The following is a 7,818-nucleotide window of genomic DNA, read 5'->3' on the forward strand; positions in this document are numbered from 1 at the left end:
CAATGTTCCCCAACTCTGAGGATTGGTTTTTCCAGCAGGACAATGCTCCATGCCACACAGCCAGGTCAATTAAGGGGACAGTGGAAAAGAAAATCCAAAAGGTGTTGTTAGCGGACGATTGTTACAGTACAGGGATGGTGGTGGTGAAAAACTGAAATTTCCGGTCAGTATGAAAGAGATACTGTTGTGCATATGCATTTATAAGGCATTTCGGGCACTTAAGATGCAATGCGACAAGCGAAACTGTGCAGTGATGCGTCAAAATGAATAGAACCTATACTTTTGATAAGTATCTTTCACACGACAAGCTACGCAGGAACGGTACCAGGGCAGCACTGGACTGACGAGAAATAAATAGGATTGAATCCGATTTTTTGCGATTTGACGCACGTCAACTAGGGCATTGAGCAATCGGAGAACAGCTTCAATGCACGTGGTCCAGCAGGGTGAAGCAGTTTCCAAAATGACGGAGGAAAAATACTTGTCGTTGAAAAACTACCCAGAGCTTTATGACAAAGGCCATCACAATTATAAAGATACAGATTTGAAAGGGAATATATGGGAGTCCATTTCGAAAGAACTGGATAAGCCTGGTATGTGTGATTTATTGCCATATGTGTTGAAATACCATCAGAGAAGACACTCATAATTTCCACATCATGTTGATAAGTAGTACCAGTCTTGATCATAGTTCTGTCAATAGCAATTTTGAACAGTTGTATAGATCTGGCAATTTTCAAACCTATCGCTGCTGGTTTGTGTGGTCATGTCGCTGCGAAAGGTCTCGTCGGGAGTCGTTGCCAATTAAAAAATCACTTTGTGTCTGGTGTGTGGAGACCTTTACTCATCCACTTTTTAATATGTCTTATGTAGACATTGATTTAATTTATATGTCAATTATAAAACCATGGCAGCCACTAAGCCAAGTCAGTTTTCCCCATTTACTATTTTTTTTATTTTTTTTTATTAAACAATAAAACAAACTGGTGATTTTTTTGTTTTAAATGAATCCCAACTTTGGTGTTTGTGAAATAGACACAGATTCCAGGTGCAGGGAAAATGGTAGAAATAATATAATATCCCCTGTCAGATTTTGTTTTAAAACAACCCCCAATACATGTACTTGAACCAAATTTATTTTTCATACATTTATACATAAAAAATATTAACTTCATAAATTAATTTAATGTATAGAGTTATATGATGAAAATGCAGATTAAAGTATTGTTTTTTCTATATGGTCTATTTGCTAAGCATACTAATGAAATCAAGTTATATAGCCCACTATTGTGTGCAAGTGGATCTTTCAAACTGGAGGACACAGAGATTGCTACATCAATCAATCTTGCTACAGTCCGCCACTGATGAAGTAACTTCATAATTGTATTTGTTATCTTGTGCAGGATGAAAGTATACAAGATGGGCCAAAGTAGATGAAGACCAAGTGCTTATCTATTTCAAGCCTTACAAGGTGAAAGCAGAAAACAAATGCCAGGTGAGATTGTAATGATTGTAATGGTGCCATACATATATTGAATATTTAGTTTTCTTCTACATTCTGTCTGAGTCCGTTCAAAGTAAACACTCCCTGCCCCCAATAGCATAATCCTTTGGCATTTTACTATATTTTTAGTTTCTTTATTGGGGGTGGGGTGTTTGGGTATCCATATGAATTTTCCTGACAATTGGATAAGTTTGACGTAGGTGTGACATAGGGTCAGATGTAGAGGTGGGATGCTAAGAAATTCTCATGGTATGATAACTATCAGAAAAAATACCACGATTATCATATAATTATATTGCAGTGTAATTTTTTATATAAAATATTCAACTGGTTTTCAAATATGCAGATTAACACAAATCCACACACCTGTACTTTATTGGGTACCAGTATCTTTGCCTTCAGTCAGATTTATCAAGGTATTTGCATCAAAATGGGATTTACATCCTTTTTTTGTGAAGAAAACAATGTGTTAATATTGCTAGTAACAAACAATAATTTAGGCATACAGTACTTTTGAGTCTTTTAAAAGCCCTTTCACAAATGGTCGTTTGGTGCATGCTGAAGTACGGTTCAGTTCATTTGCAGGCATAAATGAAACATCCAAAACAAACTGATTCACCCCAGAATTTGCACCAAACCAATCGGCCTGAGACTACTTGTAAATACACAGATATACTGTATATGGTGCAAACTGTATTTGTGTAAAGACCATCATAAATATGCCCTGTTTCTTACATGCGGCTACTTTTTTATGTAAAGCAAACACCTTTGTATAATGGAACAGTCCAGGGATTATGGCTAGTCTGTAAATGTTATTGTGTTTTTGTTTGTTGTTTTTTTTTTTTTTTTTTATATAAAATGTTAATTATTGTATCATTTAACAACTGGAATAATGGCTGGTTCAGTGTGTACTACCAGGGAATAATACCATAGAGAGGTTTTGGGGAGAGAGTTTTGGGGACAGGAACCATTCAGATGGTATTACCCCTGGTAATACACACTAAACCAGCTATTGTTTATTGTAATATATGGATTTGAGTCTGAACAATATGTGTCTTCCCTTTCGGGTCTGCGTGGTGGATAGACTGAAATGCCAGCTCTGCACAAGCCACACTTTGAGCTCAAGCTGATGTGTTGAAGTGATAATACCATCGTTCAGAGCCCAGCGAAAATATTACCATTTGGGTATTACAAGATTTTTTTTCTATGACGCACAGTAGTATTCTTTAGGTCTATCCATGTATTTCAATAGATTAACCTATATTAATATAAAAACATAAGAACATAAGAAAGTTTACAAACGAGAGGAGGCCATTCAGCCCATCTTGCTCGTTTGATTGTTAGTAGCTTATTGATCACAAAATCTCATCAAGCAGCTTCTTAAAGGATCCCAGGGTGTCAGCTTCAACAACATTACTGGGGAGTTGGTTCCAGACCCTCACAATTCTCTGTGTAAAAAAGTGCCTCCTATTTTCTGTTCTGAATGCCCCTTTATCTAATCTCCATGTGTGACCCCTGGTCCTTGTTTCTTTTTTCAGGTCAAAAAAGTCCCCTGGGTCGACATTGTCTATATCTTTTAGGATTTTGAATGTTTGAATCAGATCGCCGCGTAGTCTTCTTTGTTCAAGACTGAATAGATTCAATTCTTTTAGCCTGTCTGCATACGACATGCCTTTTAAACCCAGGATAATTCTGGTTGCTATTCTTTGTACTCTTTCTAGAGCAGCAATATCCTTTTTGTAACGAGGTGACCAGAACTGAACACAATATTCTAGGTGAGGTCTTACTAATGCATTGTAAAGTTTTAACATTACTACCCTTGATTTAAATTCAACACTTCTCACAATATATCCGAGCATCTTGTTGGCCTTTTTTATAGCTTTCTGAGTCAACATAAACTCCTAGGTCTTTTTCATAGTTCCCTTCTTCAATTTCAGTATCTCCCATATGATATTTATAATGCACATTTTTATTGCCTGCATGCAAAACTTTTCTCTATTAAATGTCATTTGCCATGTGTCTGCCCAGTTCTGAATGCTGTCTAGATCATTTTGAATGACCTTTGCTGCTGCAACATTGTTTGCCACTCCTCCTATTTTTGTGTCGTCTGCAAATTTAACACGTTTGCTTACTATACCAGAATCTAAATCATTAATGTAGATTAGGAATAGCAGAGGGCCTAATACTGATCCCTGTGGTACACCACTGGTTACCTCACTCCATTTTGTATTATAGGTAAAAAAGAGATGGAGGATTTTTTGTTCCAGCACTCAAATATAAGGCATGATTGGACAACTGTCAAAGTGAAGATATTCAACGAGAAGAGCAAGATACAAAAGCTTTCACAGAGACGTCTGGCCAACCTCCAGGAGTGACACTGGGAATAATTACTCTCATTATTTCATGATGTTTGTAATTAAACCTTATAACTGTAATTGTAATCGTGACTGCAATGGTGCTAAAATACAATAATGTGGATGGATATTGAATTGAGTCTACTAAAGGCTGTCATTCATACCTGAATTCATTGTATGAGGGACGTTCTAAATGTTTTTAAAACACATACACTAATGGGAACCACTAATTTTCAGCTTAGCCACCGCCTTTAAGAATGCACTTTTCATATAGTTTTTTTTCTGTGAAGTTTTTGCTCGATTTGTATAATTTTGCGCACGACTACTGGCCACGATTGCCTCAGGTGGATACACTAAGAACTTAAGCCTTTATATACCTGAAATATGTCATTAGCATTTCTGATTGGATTACCTTAACCCTTTGCGGTCCTATGTCGGACCTGGTCTGACATCGCAATTTTCCCTTTCCGGTCCAATGTCGGACCCTGTCCGACATCATCAAAAAGACACAAAAAACAGGTCTCTAGTCTTTTTTCTCCGGAAAAAGCCGAGAAAACTATTCAATGGCCGAGTGAGACCGATAGGAGCCGAGAGAAGCCGGAAAAAAAAAAAATAGTGGGTGTATCTCATGAATACTGATAGACCCGACACTACATAGATAACACGGACATACACAAACAAGATAGCTGCTTCCGCATCCAGCGCTCAGAGAATATCACAGACATTTGCAGAGCTTTTTGAGATGTTATAGTAATAAAATAATGACTTGGATCGCATTACTGAGGTGTTTGCTGGAGATGCAGTACTGAGTGTCCTGTTGTTTTGAAGTGTCTTTTAAACCTGTTTTACTGTGAAAAAAAAATACTTTTAAACAGCGCGTCTAAAATAAACTGCGTGTGTGAAAATAAATTGGACCTGACACGCACTTAATAAATGAACTGCAAAGGGTTAATATTTCACACAGCTACTATATTTCCAGTAACAAACATTAACTGATTTGGAGACTCCTGGTGACATGAAGTTGTAAATGCACACCATTTATTTATATATCATTTTTCATTTTCGTTTTACATTTTAATGAACATAAGTAAGATAAGTTAAATGTTTTAAACTCACCGATATCACCAAGATGTGGCTGGATCGGTCTAAGAAAACAGTTTGGTATGGTGGGCAATCGTTTTCTCGTTTCTTTTCTTTCCTGTTGGTTTGTCCTCTGCAGAGTGGGTGTCCCTCTTTAATCCTTTAAACTCTGCATATTTCTCAGCTTGGAAAGTGTCAATGTTGGGGCCGTTAATTGAAACAAACAGCATACTGTTCAGTGTGCTTACATGCATTCGGCTTCTCTGGTCGGTCAGAATAAGGTTCATCACACTAAAGCCACGTTCACATTCAGCAGTGGACCACAGGAATTACACCTACTGTGGTTACCAGTTTGTTCAGGTTATCCCCCATGCGCTGAGTATCTTTGTGCTCTCTGAATTCCTTTATAGTTAGAGGTCGTGAAACGTTGAATTTTAAAGTTTTGCACAGATTCATAACTTTATCGTCCCCAAACAAAATTCTTGCATCCTCTTCTACAGGCCATGATGTGGGGTTGAGTACGGCTGCCTCCTCCAGGACCCCTTTATCATCAAATCTTCTTTCGATGTTGCCAAATAAAGCTTGTATGAACTGCGTGCGGAAACCTCTGTATTTCATTTGTTGAGCGTCAGATGGCTGTGTGATTGGAACCCCTTTAAATGCACCGGCTCTTGAGAACTCGTTGTTCATTGTGCTGGTATTTATTCAATCTCTGTCCTTCATAGCACGTAGAGCTTTTAATGCAACATCAATCTCCGGCTTGACAGTGATGACAGTGGAATTCCTATTTTGAAGAAACAGGGATAGCGCTTTTAGCGTCTCGAGTGCATCTTTCATTGTTGCTACTTCCATTACAAACAGCCAGTTTGTCATCTTCCCCAGTAGACCACCACATTCTGCTTTGTCCTGTGAAGAACGTGAGATGTCTGTTGAACCATTTCTAAAAAATGTAACAAGGGCAGGGTAACTTTCCCATAAAGCAGTCACCGATGTGCAGGAAGATGACGGCCAACGGACGTCAGAAACTCGACCAACCTTGTGTATATGTACACAGAGCTCAGCAGCCACAGCTTCAAGTTGCCTCTGGTTCTTGGGACTTAGTGAAAAAAATGAATACAGTGAATCGATTAATAGCTGAAAATGACTTGCTTCCTTTACTGTTCGAACAGCGTCGTGAACAGCAAGCTCCAGTTTGTGGTTCATGCAGTGAATCTCGATTAGATTGTTGTTGATCTGTTCTCGCAGAATTGATGCTGCCCCTTTGTATTTCCCCAGCATCGATGCTGCTCCATCAGTTGCAAAACCCAGCAGACGCTCTCGAAGTATGTCTGCAGTGATGCCATACTGATTGAGGCTGGAAAGCAACTCATCTGCAATGCCAGCACCTGTCCCCGACTTTAGCGGCACAATGTTAAAAAAATAGTTGCCTAAAATAATATAATTGTATGTAAAAATAATGTGATATGTTGTAACAATTGTAAGTTGCCCTGGATAAGGGTGTCTGCTAAGAAATAAATAATAATAATAATAATCAATTACATACTTTGCAAGTTGTGCAGCCATTTTGTCTGCTACAAACGAGAGCATATTACAACCTGCATGGTCGGAATGCAGCATGTTCCCAGTATCCAATCCATTAAGCTGCTGTAGCTGCAAAATGTTTGGATGCATCTTAAATGTTTTCTTTACAAATCATGTAGGCTGTTATCATTATGCTCGTCGTTTTTTCCGATCACTGCAGTGCTGTTTTCAGCAGCTTTCTCTATGGCCTGCTTTTGTCTGGCTTGCGCTATGTGTTCACATTTCATATGAGACTTGCATTTACCGTGTTCACTTATTTTGTCATTTAGTTTTTTGGCTGATGTTGCAGTTGTGCCATTCATAAAGGCCTGGTCAATTCCAGGTCGTTCTTTTATATGGGTTCCCAGATCACGAATTGCTGAACAAACCGAGCAAATGACTGAACCGCTGGGATTAGCCTTTAGCCAAGCGCGATTAGCCTTCCATTTTTTGAAGCGAGCCTGCCCTACACAGCCGCCGATATTAATTGCCTGCTCTTCTGAGGCCCCTATGCTCTCCTGTGTGTCAGTACACATAGGGTACATACCTGCATCGTCACCTTTGATAGCTTTATTTCTGCCGCTGCAGAAATAAAGCTGTCTAGAGGATGAGATGTTCAATTTGAGCCCAGTTTTGGCTGTTTTGGTGATTTTTTGTATTTTTCATTCATTAGTAGTAAACTGGCAGTTATAGAAAAATAGCTGAATATGTCAATGGTTTCCTCCCAGTTTCTCAATATCTCCACATTTCTTAGCCACATAGTCAGGTTTAATGTAAACTAGAAGTTGTGATCTTCAATTTAAACCCACTTTTGCCTGTTTGGGGGATTTCTTTCATTATTAGTAAACTGGCAGTTATATACCATTCTGTTCAATACAGTTGATTTGACTGCACAGCAAAAACCAGCTAGCTTTGAGGCTGCATACCTCCATAAATAGGAAAGTTCCACACATATTGCAAAAATGCTCTAGTCCACAGTGATCAGACCTACAATTTGAGACCATTTGGTGATAAAATGCAGCTTTGTGTCAATTTTAAACCACCCCAGACGTTTCTGTGCAATACTGTTTGTCATTTGTTCAAAGGCGTACAAATAAACACCTGTATTTGTTGACAGAGATGCTGTGTCAGTGTATAAACACCTGTATTTGTTGACAGAGATGCTGTGTCAGTGTATAAACACCTGTATTTGTTGACAGAGATGCTGTGTCAGTGTATAAACACCTGTATTTGTTGACAGAGATGCTGTGTCAGTGTATAAAGGCCTGATCTCATTTACACGGGCTGTGTCAGTGTATAAACACCTGTACTTGTTGACAG

This window comes from Acipenser ruthenus, unplaced genomic scaffold, assembly GCF_902713425.1.
Source record: "Acipenser ruthenus unplaced genomic scaffold, fAciRut3.2 maternal haplotype, whole genome shotgun sequence".
In the NCBI taxonomy this organism is placed as follows: Eukaryota; Metazoa; Chordata; class Actinopteri; order Acipenseriformes; family Acipenseridae; genus Acipenser; species Acipenser ruthenus.